Source organism: Podarcis pityusensis, assembly GCF_964106645.2.
Source record: "Podarcis pityusensis genome assembly, chromosome: 8".
Taxonomy (NCBI): Eukaryota; Metazoa; Chordata; class Lepidosauria; order Squamata; family Lacertidae; genus Podarcis; species Podarcis pityusensis.
In genome coordinates, this window is record NC_138033.1 from 28,839,498 (window position 1) to 28,857,374 (window position 17,877).

The following is a 17,877-nucleotide window of genomic DNA, read 5'->3' on the forward strand; positions in this document are numbered from 1 at the left end:
ATCCAGGAGTGCTCCCAGAGTAGAAAACCATTCCTTCAGGGGAAGTGCAACCACTCTCTGAACATTGTGGGCTTTCAGCCCACAATAAGCAAGCTGGGTGCCCACACCACCAATCTCTAGATTTGACCAGAAGACAACTTCTGTAGCCCTTTCCATCACTTTTCCTGGGGTTGCCTGGGGGTGATGCAGTTAGATCATTTTAGACTCTGTTTTCAATAGTCTTACAGTGGCAGGGCTCTTTTAACAACATTGTGTAATGTTTCATTTAGGTCACAGCCACATTGTAAGAGTGCCAGTATACTAGTATACTATTATACCCAATATACCTGAAGGAGCGCCTCCACCCACATCTTTCAGCCCAGACACTGAGGTCCAGCTCTGAGGGCCTTCTGGCGCTTTCATCACTGTGAGAGGTGAGGTAATAGGGAACTAGGCAGAGGGCCTTCTCAGTGGTGGCACCTGCCCTGTGGAATGCCCTCCCGTCAGATGTCAAGGAAATAAACAACTATCTGACTTTTAGAAAACATCTGAAGGCAGCCCTGTTCAGGGAAGTTTTTAATGTTTGATGTTTTATCATGTTTTTAATATTCTGTTGGGAGCCACCCAGTGTGGCTGGGGAAACCCATCCAGATGGGCAGGGCATAAATAAATAAATTATTATTATTATTATTATTATTATTATTATTATTATTACTTCAAAACACAGTAAGTCAACCATTTGGTATTGGAAGGGCTGCTGAGTGGGGACATGAATTTCTGCACTCAAGCCCTGCCCTGAAAGTACAACTGTGTTGCACCTGGACTGGAGGGGTACCGAGTTCCAATCCCTGCTCAGCCATGAAGCTTCCTGGTGGACATAAACGTAACTTACCTTACTAGGTTGTTGTGAAGATTACTGTCACACATTTTGCCCCAAGCTTCCTGGAGGAAAAAATGAATACACTTATGACTACATTTATAACTGCCCACCCATAATTGCAGCGCATAACTGCCCCAGTTTTGTGTGGAGTTTTTAATCCACATACATATCCAGACGGCCAGACAAAGGCTATCTATTATAAAATTGGCTTCTGTGTGAACAAGGGTGTCAGAACACAAGCAAACTGTGCAGCTCCAACTCTGTAGAAATGGTGTGCAATAAATTAGTTGCAAGGAAAAATAAATAAATATATATATCTTACTATATTCTGAACAGCTGCTGTTTCGTTTTATGGAGTCATTTTCCAGGGAGCTCCACCAGGGAAGAAAAACAAGATTCCCAAGAGTGGTGCTGGTTTAATATTTTTCAGTATAAAGAAATGTTGAGTGCTTTGCAAGTTTGGATGATACTGAAGAGCGATTTCAGATTTGTCTGACCTCGAATAAAATGTCCAAAGTTTTAAAAATATCACTGCATGCTTCTCCCCACTCCAGTGAGGTAGCTCTGCCAGCTTTGGTTTCCTTTGCATGAGAAGGGCAGACTAACAGAGCAATCCAAACCCCCTTTGTGCTGTGGATGGGCAGAGGTTAGCGGTGGAGGAGCAGTTTGATTCAATTCACATTTAAAGGCAATGTTACCGGATTCACACTTCCCAAAACAATATGCAAACCCAAATACAGCAATCCTTCGAAACTCACACTTATCTAAATTTTGCAGTGCAGTTCCCCAGCCCAGAAATGTGTCAAAAGATACACACAATAGGGTGAAACATGCACATAAATGCATGTAATAATGAAAATAACATGCAAAAATGCATTAGGGACATTTTGTTTTGCAAAAACATGCATATTAGGTAAAATTGCATATAATTACAGTGGTACCTTGCAAGACGAATGCCTCGCAAGACAAAAAACTCGCTAGACGAAAGGGTTTTTTGTTTTTTGAGCTGCTTCGCAAGACGATTTTCCCTATGGGCTTGCTTCGCAAGACGGAAACGTCTTGCAAGTTTGTTTCCTTTTTCTTAACACCGTTAATACAGTTGCGACTTGACTTCGAGGAGCAACTCATAGAACGCGGTGTGGTAGCCTTTTTTGAGGTTTTTAAAGACTTTGGTGATTTTTGAGGCTTTTCCAAAACTTTCCCGACACCGTGCTTCGCAAGACGAAAAAAATCACAAGACGACAAAACTCGCGGAACAAATTAATTTCGTCTTGCGAGGCACCACTGTACATATATTTTCAGGACCAACTTAATTTTTGTAATTTTAAGTTGCAAAAACTTTTTTTCCTTTTAATAAGTGTCCTTAGCATTTGTGCCAGAAGGGCATGCTATAAATATTTTAATTAATAAATGACTCCCTGAATTTTCACTGTGTTTTCTGGTTTTTTCTTTCTTTCAAGTATTCACGAAGTCTTTGAGATTGGTGTGCTCAGCAGTGCCTTCTGCTGGGTAGAATTGGAACTGCTAAGTCATTTTAAGAAGCCTAACAAGAAATCTCGAATATTTGTGCACCACAAAATTGGGATGGGGTGTATTTCCATCAACTTTTGGGGACTTTAAATTCTAGCCATACTTTTGTGTGCGCGCACAGGGGTTTCTATGATTTATGAAGAGGTGGCAGAGGTTTCGTCATATATCCTGTGACTTTTTTTCCTTGCAAAAGTGGGGAGAGGGTAATTTCACTGACTTTAAAGATAGTTTTTGAATTCTGTCCATACTTTTGTTGTGAGGGGAGTTACTATTATTTAAGAGGTGGTGGTGGATATATTGTCTCTCTCCTCCTCCCTACCATTTCCTTCCTTAGGCAACTTGGATGTGACATTCTCACTGACAGTGTGTGTGTGTGTGTGTGTGTGTGTGTGTGTGTTCAAATTCCATTAGTATTGAGGAGGACAGGGATTACTATTACTTAAGATGAGGTGTGGCAGAGTTTTTGTACCTCCCACTACCAAAACTAGGATGACCATGTCTCCTATTTTAAAGTGGACAGTTCTATTTTACACTGGCAGGGAGACATTTTTTCAGCCAGAGGGCTGTTTTTCCTTCTGGTCAACCATCTTGAGCAGAGGTCAGCAACCTAAGGCCCATGGGCCGGAAGCGACCTGTCGAGGTCGTTTAACCGGCCCACGAGCCACCCTTGAACCAAGCTGCCCGCTCATGCGCTGTGCTAAACTGGCACAGCGCGGCACGGGGACTCACTTCTGCGGCGCCGGAAACCGTGTCTGCATATGCGCAGACCCCGAAAATCACATCTGCGCCGACACAGAAAATCGTGGGCGCGCTCACGCATGTGCACAATCCGGCCAATGGAGGGATCTCCACAGGACCGATCTGGCCCAGGCAAGATAAATCCTATCTTGAGGGCCATATGCCACTGATGAGCAGATCCAGAGGCAAAAGTGATTAGAGCAACAAGCATAAATGTTAACTTTGTGCAGCAGGTTAGTTTCTTCACACACGACACAGCCTTCTCTGTGCTCCATCCATCCAAGCAAGCAAAAGGCATTATCGTTCCAGCCAGGCAAAAATACTCCAGGAGCAAAGCAAAGGCCAACAAGGAGTGTGGCTTGTGGAGAGTTCTGGGGACCAGAAGAAGAGGCCCAGGGCTTGAGTTTCCCCACCTTGATATAGACCACAGGTGTCAAACACAAGGCCCGCGGGCCGAATCCGGCCTGCCAGACCTCGTCATGTGGCCCGTGTAGCCACCGCCGGCCGCCAGCCTTCACCTTTTATTCTCGCTTTTTTTTTTTTACACGAGAAAGCCGCCTCTTCAGCGCATGCACGGCAGCCTACAAGCCAGAGAACATCTGCCCTCTAGCGGCGCCGGCCGTTCTACACAGGAAACCTCCACTTTGCATAGTATAGTATAGATACAACCGGCCCTTTGAGGGTGACCAAACTGCTGATGCGGCCCCCGATGAATTTGAGTTTGACACCCCTGATATAGACTAATCTGTCTCTATCTCCCCAAAGGTGAGGAGTCATAGACAGAATAAATAATGGAGGTTCTGGAGCTTGTTATTCAGGGTGAGATTCAACTAGGTTGCTGCATGCGAGGAACAAGGTCATCTGACACAACAGGACTTCCCCGCCACTCTCACCATGCACCCCCACACTCCCTAAATCTGCTCTGGAGGGTTGGGGGAACCCCAGAACAAGAATAGGGGTGCTCAGGGGTCACATGGTGGGGAGAAAAGGAGAAAAGTCCTATTGTGAAAGGGGTCTCATTATCTGTGAAAGGGGCCTCATTAGTTACATCCATGTGCTCTCTTTGGGGGGAAGAATCACACATATTCATGTATAAATAAAGATTCTACATGAAGGTAACACAATATTAGCCCATCAAAAGTGGAATTTTGTGATTATACAAATCAAGCTTATTTTCACATAGATTTTCACATAGATTTTGCATGTTTCTGCTTGTCATAAAATGGGTCTGAAATCCTGCCCAAGACTACTGGGAAATCTCATTTATTCAGTACCTTACTTTCTGAGATTCGCCTGACATGTAGTCAAACCATAAGGACTAGAAGCTTGAGATTCTCAGGAATCTGAATTCTGCACGTTTTTTGCCTCCCACTGCATGCTTGCACAGAATGACAGAAAATATAATCAACTTTGGCAAGTGCTCCTAGTACTTGATATTTGCTGTATTCTTGAAACATTCTTTTAAAAAATGGTAAAGAGTTGACAACCCAACTGGAGCTAAGCCCAGGTCAGCAAAAGCAGCTGCTAGTCCTGTTCTTGCCTTCCTCTCCCCCCTGGCAACCCTTTCCTTAAAAGAACAAGCTGTTCAATTCAGGGATTTCCTTTGTAATTAGACATGTTAGTTTTATGATTTTAATCTGCAAACTACTGTAGCTACCAACAACAGGTTGTTCTTGAGAAAATGCTATATTTTCGACTGGCTTAGAAATCAGCTCTAAATGTGGCTATTTGTTCTCCAGTATATTCTGGGAGGGAAGTAAGGGGAATTCTGAACTCTCCAGTCTCCCTCTTCCTTCAGATGTAGGGTGCTGTAACTTGGGCCAGCTCTGAAGCTGTATTGGGTCAACTGCATTTTTACATTGGTGTAGAAAAATGCATTAAATCAGTTCCTGGTGGTATCATTATTTAAATTAAATCTCTTGCCTTTTTCTCCATTACTCTGCTCAGTGCATTGTTACCCAAGATTCTGGGAGTGTTCATCAAGGGCCTAGCCCTGCTTAGGCAGCAGCAAGGTTACAACATCATGCAATATCAGCCATGCGCTGCGTCTACAAAACTGCAATTATTTCCTACATTTCTTTGGAATCTCTGAAATAGAGGAACATGTCAAAGTGGGTGCGGTCAAGGTATAAAAGTGGGCCGAAATGTGGTGGGTGTGGCTGGGGGGGGGGGGAATGGCATCACAGAATCACAGCAAGGGACCCACAAAAATGGTCAGTTATAGTATATATATTTTTAAAAAATGTTTAATGGACACATTTGAGGAGGTCTTGGGGACCCACAAGAAAAACACATTCTAGTATCACAGCAGGGGACATATATGAGCAGTCAATTATTTAAAAAAAAAGTTAAAAATGAAAAAAAAAGTGAGGGGGGTCTTTTGGGCCACACAAAAAAACCCAAACTACCAACCCACCAACTTTTTGGTATCATGGCAGCCCAGCAAGTTACTTTTTTAAAAGATTAACAAACTTTTGGGATCTCTTGGGGAACCACAAAAAACTTGAGTGTGTGTATATGTGTGTATGCATGCTGCCCCTTGGCTAGCCTCCCACACTCTCAGGAATGATGGATTCTGTCAGAAAAGGCAAGTCTTCCAGACATGTGGGATTGTGTGGTGCCACTTCAGGGTGAAGGATGATGGAGTGCTGGTTCAAATGCTCCTCTGTAGTAAAGTCTCTCCTGCAGAAAGCTAGCTTGCCAGTGTAAACACCAGTGAAGGGCACCAGCGTTGAATCTGGATATGCGCTTCAATTAGCCTCATTAAGGAACTGAGCATGGCAAATTCCTAATTATTTTTTTCTGGTTTGGATTAAAATGTGAGCAGGTCATGGGAAATTAGGGGTTTAGTCCAAGGCTTCATGGAAAATGTGATTTTTTTAAGGAGGAATTTAAAAGAAATTTGAGAGGATCCAGAGCAGCACACCTGGCTTCTGGATAGGCTTGAATATCCTATTCTTCTAGAAATCCAGCTACATTTACAACTCTTCAGAGAGAAGTTTCTTAAAAGCCAAGAAAAGGAAGAAGAGAGAAAAGAAACACCTGAAACCAAGGCATGACCAGTCTTTGCTATAGCGCCTCCAACCCTCAGTACCCAGGAACTTAAAAGGGTAAGCAGGATTTTTGTCCCTGATGAAATAATTTGTTTTTCCTTTAGTTGTAAAACAGCACGTGGCCCTTTTCCAGCCTTTCCAGACAGGGCTTCATGGTACAAAGTAGAAGCCAAAGGAATCCTGTTCCTATTAATGACTGGTCCATTCCTGTCAACGCTGGCAAGGATCGATGAGGGAACGGGTCTCTCCCCTCCACCCTCTCAACTACCAGCCCCAGCAAAGCCCAGGCTGTGAAACATTTGCAATATTAATTACTCAAAGAGCCTCAGAGTTCATGGTTTCAATTTGCTCTTGCACAGAGAGCAACAGGGTGAACTGAGTAAGCCTTGGAGGTTCCCTCTTACATAGCACGTCACATTCATATCTCTAGGCCAGGGGCGGGGAATCTGTGGCCCTCCAGCAGCCATCAATATTACACAGTGGTTATAGACGCTTCAGGTTACAGACTTCGCTAACCCAGAAATAGTACCTCAGGTTAAGAACTTTGCTTCAGGATGAGAACAGAAATTGCACGCCGGCAGCGCAGCAGCAGTGGAAGGCTCCATTAACTAAAATGGTACCTCAAGTTAAGAACAGTTTCAGGTTAAGAACAGACCTCCAGAACGAATTAAGTTCTTAACCAGAGGTACCACTGTACCTCAATGCAGGCTTCAAGGAAGGAAACCAAGGTGAAAATGAATACTCAAGCCCTTCAAGATCCTATTAAGTGGGATTGCTTCCAAATGACTCTTAAGGATCATCTGCTTTTGAAGTTCCCTGATAACACTGAGGAACACTGAACCAAGCTAAGTGCATCCATTATTGCAGCCTGTGAACAAACTATTGGATACCAAACCAGGAAACACCAGGACTGGTTTGGTGAGAATGATAGTGAGATTGAATGCATTATTGACAAGAAAAGGAAGGCCTTTCAGATCTGGCAAAGAGATAGAAATGATTATATTTCCCCATGATCTGCTCACATTTTAATCCCCTTTCAAAGGCAACACAATGCCCTTCCTTTTCATTTTTCTGCAGACCAGGAAAGGCTGTTTCCCAGTGAAGAAGGAGTTTGTTCTTGATCTCTTGCTGAAATAACAAAAGAAAAAGCCGAAAAGGCTTTTGCTTGGGGTTTGGAGATGTGGTAAAGCCTCTCGTTTACATAGGCAAGCCACGGGAGGGAGGAGGGGATGATTTATGGCGCTGTGTCCGCTGCCGCAGAAAAAAAGGACATGACTCTCGCCGTCCAGCTGAACCTTTCGGTAAATGTTGTGCATGTGGGCTTGGACAATTAAAGGGGCTTTCATAACGAGCTTGTTGTTTGCACAGATGGAAAAGGGGCCTTTGAGAAAACAGGCGCACTGAACAGGGCCGTTTCCTCCCTTGCGCACAAACATAGGCAAAGGCAGCAGAAAAAAATGCTATCAAACCCATTGAGTCAACAATCTCCTAGAAAGAGAATGGACAATCACAGATGTAAAGAGACGGTGGTGAGATGGGCAGTGTTCCTCTGGCCTCTCTTGTAGAGACCTATGATGAAGGACCTCCCAGGGACACCATAAACTGAAATATTTTTGGTTTTGTTTTACCACTGGGGCCATGGGGGTTGTGGGTTGGAAAGCCCTCACACAAGAATTCTATCTGGCATGCAATAGTGATCAGTGCCAATTGGGACTGATAGGGCAAAAGCTTGGGAGACCAACAGTAGGTGCAACCAGAGAACATAGGAACATAGGAAGCTGCCTTATACTGAGTCAGGCCATTGGATCATCTAGTTCAGTATTGTCTGCACTGACTGGCAGCAGCTCTCCAGGGTTGCAGGCCAGGAGCTTTTCCAGCCTTATGTGAAAATGCCAGGGATTAAACCTGGTACCTTCTGCTTGCAATGCAAATAATCTACCACTGAGATATAGTCCTTCCTGTGATGGTCAGAGGCAATGACAGGCACAGACAGCTACTTCTCATTTTGTCTCCATCCTCCTCTCTGCTCAATTCTACAAAGCAACACTGACACCGAGAAGGAGGAAGCTGACAGGCAGTGTAACACCTCCTGGACTAGTTGGAAGTAGGAAAGCAGACAGGTGGGGCCACTGAGGTTGGTGAGGCAGTATCTCATTCATCCCAATAGACTAGCATCCACTGCAAGCAGGGAGATCTCCCTGGCAAGCCCTCTGCAGTGGGTCATCTCACCGGGCTCAGGGTGGGGTAGAGTAGCTAATGCCACCCACTTAGCAACTCTCTTTTGTACCTACTTCTCTCCTACCCCATATTATTCGCATCTAGGAATGTTGGAGAGTTCTAATGGAAATGGAAAAAGGATCAGATTTTGCAAGTGTTTGCTCATTTGCCCCACGTCCAGAATGGAAATCAATCCAAGGAATATATGGTTGCTATTTGTTGTTGTTTTCCATCCACAAATGATATGTAACTGTATGTAATTTATAATGTTTTTTCTTCCAATTTGCATTGTGCTTCCCTAGCATTGAAATGAATGGTGTGGAGTAATGTAATGATATAATTAAGTACATCTCCTTTGTTGCCTTTCCAGACAGCGAGACAAATGTAGATTTATTCAGCAGTCAAACTGCAGCAGAGCAGAAACAGCACTGCATGGGGTAAAGCAGAAATTGATGCCTTCCTACACCCCTTTTTGCAGCCCATCACCCTCAACTAAAAGTTTATAAAAGTATGCATGGTTAAAAGAAAACAAAATGAAACTGACTGGCAAGTGATTTGGGGAAGGCAAAACTAAGTTTAAATTAGCCAAAAGATGTGGTGATGACCACTGGCTTGAAAGCTTTAAAAGACAAACAGACAAAGGTGAAGATATCCACTAATAGCTATGAGCCATGTTGGTTATTACCTCTCATGCTCTGAAGCAGCACGTGAATGAATCCAGTTAGTGATGGGCAAAGAACAGGTAAAGGTTGTTGCCATTATACTCTTGCTTTGGGGCTTCCAGGAAACAAGATGCTGAATTGTAGCTTGGTGGTAGAAGGAAAGGGCAGTGGGAGAACATGTGCTTTGCATTCAGAAGGTCCTGGGTTCAATCTCTTGCATTTCTAAGTGCAACTGCGAAACACTCCTGCCTGAAACCCCAGAGAGTCGCTGCCTGTCAGTGTCAACATTACTGAGATAGATGGACTGTTGACCAGTATAAGGCAGCTGCCTATCACATAAAAATTCTCACTTTGTTAGCCTCTCTATTTGGGGGAAGGTCATAGCTCAGTGGCAGAGCTTCTGTTCTGCAAACAGGTGCTCTGAGATTCAATCCCTGGCAACTCCAGGTACAGCTGGCATGAACTCCTCTATGAATCCTTGGGGAGATACTACCAGTCCATGTAGACTATATTGAGCTAGATGAGTTGTTATTTTTTTCTTGGTTTTATCTTTTTGTAAACCGCTTTTAGTCATTTTACAATCAAAATTCTCATGAAATAATTAAATAAAAAAATTGGACTGATGAAAGGCTGCTGCCTGAAACCCTGAAGAGCTGCTGCCTGTCAAAATGGAGCTAGAGGGAGAGGAGCCCACAGCTTCTCCTAGATCCATTGAGCATAGGCTGGAATACACATCCAGCATGGTGGCTCAACATTTACAGAGGCTCTTCCTGGCTGCAGGTTCAGGACTACCAGCTTCAAAGTGACATTTGTGCTGCTGACATTCTGTATATCCACAAAGGAGAAGGAACTGCTTTACACGGTTTCAGGCTTGATGCTGATCTACTCCAGCCTCTGAAAAACTTCAGCTCCAGACACTAAACCCCTTGACCAAGCATCTCCTTTTAATTCCTAAATTAAAAACAAATATTCCAATAAATAAAACCAACAGGGAGCTTTTCCCCCTTCACTCCAGAGTGATGATGGGATGTCTTCACTCAGTCCATATTTCATGCAGCTGTGCTTTCAGAGGGGATTTTAAAATATACCTAATAGCCCATAATGTGTGGCGGGCACAAAACACACTTAACTGCATGCACACACAAAAGCTGGGAGGTGATTTGATATCACTGGCTGGAGCTGTGCTGATTTTTTATAATTGTTGTTGTTGTTGTTGTGTTTGTTTGTTTGTTTGTTTGTTTGTTTGTTTGTTTGTTTGTTTAAACAGGACCAACTTCTGGAGCTACTGCCAGTCAGTTTGGAGTTGACAATACTGAGCTAGATGGGCCTGTGGTCTGGTTCAGTATAAAGCAGCTTCCTCTGTCTCAGCTAGGCTACTACAGTGATGCTGGGCTATGGTGGTCAGCTGGGCTACATGAGATGCTTGCTATGGAAATCTGCAGAGGTTGTCACATAATCTTTCAAATGAATTTAACGGGGCAGCTGCAGTTGTACAGTACCACAGGCCATACAAGAGAGATAGCATTATAGAGAAATCATCACCTGTGTTACAAATGTGAATTTTACTGTCCCACCATGGTTTCTGCTCATACCAGCTTTTTAGGTTTTTCATGACACCTCAAAAGCAACATGATAAAAAACCAAAACTAGGTGGTAGCCCTGCTACAAAAAATGCGTGTCAACAGCTCTTACTTGTATATATATACACAAACTGTTGTAACACCCATGGCATGATCGATGACAACTAATGCATTCATTCCCCTTCACCATCCAGAGACGTATTTAAAAATTGTGCAGTACAGCCCATATCCAAAGATCCACACAATACCCTTTTTAAAAAACAAAATTAATTTCTTATTTTTGTTAAATGAATGACTGCCTGATTTCCCAAAGCAATAACTTGCCATTTGAGTTCTAAAAGGTTTCAAAATCCATTTTTTAAACAGTGTGCACCATCATTCCTTAGCAATCACTAATAAAGGGCTGAATCCAACCAGCTTTTACTCAGAGTACACCAACTGAAATTAACAGACCTGAGTTAATCATGCCTATTAATTTTAATGGATCTACTCTAATATTGGAGACAACGCATTGTTTCCTTAGGAGTGAAAACAATTTCATGGGATTAGAGGAAGCATGTGCAATTAGGAAACTGGACAATGGGACAAACCCCCTAATACACATAAGGGCCCCCCTATTTCTGCTGTTCTGTGATATTTTGCACAAGTATCACGCTACAAATGAGCGATCCAGACCAGAAACATGGGAAGTTGATGCAATTGCTCGCTTCAGACATAGTTGTATGTACATATTGTAATACTGGGAACTGTCTTGCTGGATTGGATATGGTGGGATAATACTACAGCTTGGTTCAATAGCAACGCATTCAAAATATGAATTACTCAGAGGCCTCTGGCTCTAATCGAGATCAAAGATCCTTGCCAGTAGCACTGCTGCATTTTGTTTTGTTTTGTGGCTTGCAACTGAACATATATATATATATATATATATATATATATATATATATACCATGTGTGTGTGTGTGTGTGTGTGTATTTCACTAAATTCTAGAACAATGCTGGATATGAAGCAGCTAATGCAAACAAACAATTTACAAAAACAGAAACATGTTCCACCCTCCAAGCATCTGGGTGAGGGTTTGCACAGCAGCCAGCCAAGCCAGTTCCAAGGCACATTCCCTAAAGATCTTTACTCCCTTTTGGCTGGCTGGGCTAGGCAGGGCCTGTGCTGCTGTGGCTTAAACAGCAAGCCCTCCCTGTTTTGGTCATCAGATTTCATCCATGTCCTCAAAAATTCAAAGGGAAAAGGCGGGGGAGTGGAAAAGCAGCCACAATCAGTGTTGCCCTAAATATTTTTGATTTCTTAACAATTGCTGTAATTTCTCTAAATATGACCATATGCCTGTAGACCACACAAATATGTTCTCTTTTATACACATACACATACAAACCCTGCAACAATTCTCTATCTGCAGCCATCGAAATATAGTAAGCTGCCCTGGGCCAAATCAGACACTGGTTTATGTAGGTCTATATCAGGGGTCGGCAACCTAAGGCCCATGGGCCACAAGCAGCCCATGGGGGGTCGTTTAACTGGCCCATGGACTCCAACCGCCCTCTCGGTTGGCTCCCGTGCGCCGCACTAAACCGGCGCAGAGCAGAGAGGGGACTGCTTCCGCGACGCTGGTCGGCTTCCTATTGGCTGCAGGAATCTCCTGCAGCCAATGGGAAGCTGTGCACGCCTCCTCCGTGCCAGAAATAGTGTTTGCGCATGCGTGCGTGCGCACACACTGCAGCCCACTGCAACGTCTGCAGGACTGTGAATCGGCCCAAGCCACAAAAACTTTGACGACCCCTGGTCTATATGGTCTATACACAGACTTGAAACCTCTGTGGCCCTCTGAAATTGTCATCTGTTGTTCACTCGCTTTTAAAAGAACATCCAGATGCTGTCTCCCGCAGATCACTGTGTCTTCTGTAATAAAACGCAATTGCAGGAGAGTTTTGGTTACTCGTTTGAGTGCGGCTTGGAGGTTCTTTCACACCCAGTGGCTGTTCAACTATTATCCACCAACTTAAATTACTCACAGTGCCCCAAAGTAGTCTAGGTCCGCTGCCCCAATCTTTGCGTGGAACAGGGGTGCCAACTTGAATAAAATATTGTGGGGGCCCAGGTAAGTCCTGCCCTGCATAATCGAGCACATGACATTGTCACACACATACTACAGTCATACCTCGGGTTGAAGTAGCTTCAGGATGAATATTTTCGGGTTGCGCTCCGCGGCGACCCAGAAGTAACGGAGCGTGTTACTTCCGGGTTTTGCCGCTCGCGCATGCACAGACACTCAAAATGACATCACGCGCATGCGCAGAAGTGGCGAAACACGACCCGCGCAGTCACGTCTTACGTTTGCTTCAGAATGCGAACGGGGCTCCAGAACGGATCCTGTTTGTATCCAGAGGTACCACTGTATTTAAATGGGAATGCCCATCAACTTTGTGGGGGCCTGGCCCCCTCAAATATTTTATTGTGAGCACCGAAGCCCCCATGGCCCCTAAGAGTAGGCTCTTATGGTGTGAAAAATAAGACGGCAGCTCCAAGTTGTCTGTTGCTTTGGGCACTGGGGGCTTGGCAAGCTACCCAAGGATGCCAGTTGCTGATCCCACCCCTGCTCAGATTTTTACCCCTAGTAATTACAGATTAGCTTTAGCCTGGCACCAGAGAACTGGCTCTCCCTCCCATTTTCCTCCCCAGCCTTAACTACAGTGGGCCAAGGCAGTCCAGCCATCCAATCTCACTTTGAAACTTGCTAGATTTCTTGGCCTCCGTCCCTCCACATCCTTCCTGTTTCCACTGGGGAAAACTTCTCCTCTGAAAATTTTCCAACCGGCTGTATCTGAAAAGAAGATGGAACCTTTATTAGCCTAGGAAGCATCTAAGCAATTTAACCATGAGTGGGTGCTGATTTGTACCAATTCTACTCCCACTCACCCACCCACCCCCAGCAACCCCTCCTCCCCCAATAGCAACACGAAGTTCCACATTGGCTCCACCAAACAATGGGACCTCATCTTGGCTCTCTACCTTGAGTATTGCCATGTGCTTCGGAGCAGATCCCTCCCTTTCTTTATGATGTGGTTTCAGAAATGACAAGCTGTATTATGCTGGCAGAGTGGTTGGGGTTGTGGGGTGCATGTAGGAATGGAAGGTACATGTTATGAATGGAAGGTACTGCAGAAAGGCCAAATAATCATGGAACGTATAGTGCATTTCAGGCCATCGCCAATGCTTTCCAAGATTCCGAGAAAGAACATTTTAAGACTAATCTCCACATGTACTGTACTTTGTGGGTGAGCGCAACATTAAATTACAAAGTGAGGGGAGGGGGAGAGATAGGAAAAGCTGCAAACACACCATACATTTAAAGCACATGGCTTCCTCCAAAGAATTCTGGGAACCGTAGTCTGTTAAGGGTGCTAGGAATTGTAGCTTTGTGAGGGGTAAGCTGCAGTTCCTAGGATTCTCTGAGGAAACTCATGTTGTAGGTCCTTCAGTGTGCGTCAACTATGCTTTCAAAGTATGGTGTATACGCAGCCAGAGAGAGATTGGGAAACTAAATGGGTTGGTCTATCAGAACTGGATTAATAATTCTACTAGGTATGCTGCAGAACACTAGACCTGTCTAATTCAGGCCTGCGTTACAGTGGCTGCTTACAAACTACCACTGTTTTGCAGGAGCAATTCAAATGCATACCAGAAATTTAAGTTTTAACAGTTAAATTGGATTAAAGGGCTCTAGTGCTCTTGCATAAAAAGCCACTTTAAAAAAGAAATAGAACTTTTGCTGTTAGGAAAGTTACAAGGAAATACATTGGAAAGTGAGGGATGAACAAATTATTAAGAGGAAGCCAAATAAACATCGTGCAAGCAAATCAGGATGAATGCTAAATAAAGATCAGACATAGTCAGCTTTGTGCCAGAAAATAAGGTTGAATGTTCAATAAATAAGCCATCTGGAGGAACCCATTGTCATCACCTGAAGGTTTCCTAGTGTGAAGGATATGCTCATTTGGCTCTCTTAGTGTAGTGGTCTGAGTAATGCATTTGGACCAGGAACACCTGAGTTAAAATCTTCCCTCTGTTCATCTACAAAGCTTTATGGGTCTATTTCACAAGTCCTCATCAAAGCAAATCCTTTCTTATTTAGAACTAACTTCTCTTTTATTTTGCCTTGAGGGGAGTTTTAACTGGCCTTTATTACTGTTCCAATTTAATTCCTCTATGTTATTGGAACAATTTCTCCTCAAAGCTTTATTCTATGTATTTTTTACAATGTTTTTTGATGTTATTGTTTTTGTGGCACATTTTTGAATTGTCATTATGGAAGAATCAAGCTGTCAGTTTCAGTTTTTCTCAATTTCCCATGTTTCCAGGCTTCAGTTCAACACATTTCTATATCAGTAGGTGATTTTGGGGGGAAAGTTCTTATGAAAATTAGTCAGTTTTTCAGTGTGTATTTCTCCTACTACAGACATTTTTGCATTCAGTTCTGTCAAGTATAGATCTTTTTGCAAGAAACTTCTAACATAATGCATTTCTGTATGTTATTAGTAGTAATATTTTACTTATTCTTGTTGTTGTTGTTTTTACATTTACCGTATATCCCACCTTTCCTCCAAGGAGCTCAATATAGCGTACGTGGCTCTCCTCCCTCCACATTTCACCCTCACAACAACCCTGTGAGGTAGGTTAGGCTGAGAGAATATAACCAGCCCAAGATCACCCAGCAAGCTACTTTATTTGTTAATTAGTTAGTTAGTTAGTTAGTTGGATTTACATACCGTCTTCCTGCCAAGGCGATTTACAATTTAAACACTAAAACAAATGCATTATATAAAATGAAGACTGACAGAGTCCTCTTGTGCCAACAGGAAACTGACAGAATACAGGCTCCTTCACTTCTGCCTTCCCTCGGGGCACGCCAGGGAAGGTGGAGTGGGGATTTGAACCCAGGCCTCCGAGGTCCTACTCCAACACTCTTGCCATTACGCCACACTGCCTCTTGATATATTCAGTAACATAGGCATTTCTGTGCGCTGTTTCTATTTCCGTCAAGATACACATTTTCAGACAAATTCTGGAGGGAAGTGAGAATTAAATATGTTCTCAATAAAATGGGGTGGGGGACCACCCCTAAGACACCATGAGTGTGAATGGGGGAAGGCAGGATACACTGTAATCTGTAAAATAAATAATAATAATAATAAATAATCCTTGGCTCTGGTTTTGAATTCTAATACTTTTTTTTACTTTTTTACTTTTGCTTTGACACATGCAGAAGAGGCAACGGAGCAAGCCAAGGTAACCAACATGGCATAAAATGTAGTCCTGCACTTGAAATCTGGAAAGTACCTTTAAAAGCCATCTTAGTCCCTTAAGTGGGGACTAATTATCTCTAAATCATCCCAGACAGACGTTTTCCAGACTTACTCTTGAAAGCTTTTAACAATGTGGACTCAACAAGCTTACTTGGTAATTTATTCCATTGGGCAATTATTCTTACATGCCTCTCTCCCTCTCTTGCTCCCCCCGCCCCACACGTACATTTGTTTTTTAAGAGGCCAGCACCTTTTAATCAACTTCATTGGAATATTAATCAAGTAGAACCTTAGCTGATTGCAAATGGAGGTGATTTTGAATTAGCAAGCAATACCAGCTGCTTATATGGAGTGCCAAGTATGCCATATCCAGATGCTAAATGAAATCTTCAGCCTACCACCATTCCCCACTCTTTGGGATGGGTGAATTTGTCAGTTTCTGTTTAATTCAGTTTTTCAGTCTTAACTTCAGTTCAGTTTAGTTCTCAGACCCAGAGAACTTTGCCCACCTCTCTGTCTGAGCCGAACTTTGCCTGCCTCTTTATCTGAGTCCAAGCTCAGAGAACTTTGCCAGCCTTTCTATCCAGATCTGATCTCGGAAACCTTTGCCAGTGGAGGAAAAAATTAAGCCAAACATAGCAAAAGTGCTGGTCTGGATTATATTCACTAACTCTGGACATTTAAAAACTCTGGTAGCTGTGCAGGAACTGATACCAGAGCCTTCTGGCTCATGGGATGGAGCCCAGAGTAGCAATTCTGTTGCTTCGGGGTCTGGAAAACAGAACAAAAGCTGCCTATTCACCTAAGGTGTACAAATGGGGGGGGGGGATGCTGAACCACTTGAAAAACAACAACAGAAAAACACAACCTCAAAATGGCCAAACTGGCTTTATTCCGGTCATTTAGCAACAAGTGAACTCCAAACCATACTTATAGGGACGCTCAGAAGATGCAGAGGTCTTAGTGTGGATCGGTCCATGCTGGCACGCCAATAGGCTCAACATCTTCCTTTACTGCTGGACAAGCTTTTTTGCCACCTCTCTAAGGAGCTAATAATACAGAAGGGAAAGTCTGCCTCTAGGTGGCTCTGCTGAGATGAGCGACACTCATAACATTAACTCTCCAGATACTATTTCTGCCCTTCTGTTTCACATTCTTTTCATGACTTCAAGTTCACCTTGGCTGGCTCAGTTCTGTCCTGCTCCCTCCATCAAGGTGAAACCCATCAGCTCTCAGGCCAGTTGCCAACTGTGTCTCGGCCTCAGACTGAAGGGTCCCTTTTCTTCAAACAGGAAGTCCCTTTCCCTCCCTCCCACGCCTTCTTCCAAGCTCTTGGATAGGTGAACGGCTCCTTCTGCCCAACACTTCCTTTTACTACCCCAAATACAGGAAACCACAACCGCAGCTCTCTTGAAAAACCTTCCCTCGTGGTGTCCCTTCCCCTCCCACACCTCTCTGTGGGGAGACCACCAGTACCGAGCGATTAAAATGGCTGTTGTTTCTTCCATTACTCAGCTTTCCTGAATTATTGGGTGTAAGATTCAGGGAGTGGGAATAATTATGGGCTGGGGGGGTGAGCGGTGGTGGTGGAGGAGAACAATGGCAGGCTTGAAGGCTTAACGGTGCTTGTGTGGTTCTTTCTAACAAGGTCGGCCTGTAGTCATATTTCCCAGAGTCTTCATTTCTCCCCACCCGCCCGCCCCACCGAAACCTCTCATAGCTTTTTGCCAATAGACATTTCAGCACAGGGCAACGAGCCCATTTGCAGCACCCTCAGTCCAAAGGCTTAAGTTTTTAATCTGTTAGGCACCCAAACTTTATTTAACCCTGCGTTCTCACAGGCAGCATTTCATCAGTGGAAGGAGGGGTGGGGTGTAGGGGTTTCAGCCAATCCAGGATTCATAATGAGCTGGTTTGCA

At 43.8% G+C, this 17,877-nt stretch overlaps 1 long non-coding RNA gene across 1 annotated transcript in view; it reads right to left on the reverse strand.

Moving 5' to 3' along the window:
* Positions 1 to 17,877, reverse strand: part of LOC308483991 — a 66,124-nt gene that overhangs the window by 19,630 nt on the left and 28,617 nt on the right. Inside the window, exons 3-4 of the long non-coding RNA XR_013989853.1 lie at positions 13,379 to 13,476; positions 872 to 921 (exon numbers count right to left, since the gene is read on the reverse strand). This is a non-coding gene — a long non-coding RNA (uncharacterized lncRNA). The remainder of the gene's footprint in view (positions 1 to 871; positions 922 to 13,378; positions 13,477 to 17,877) is intronic.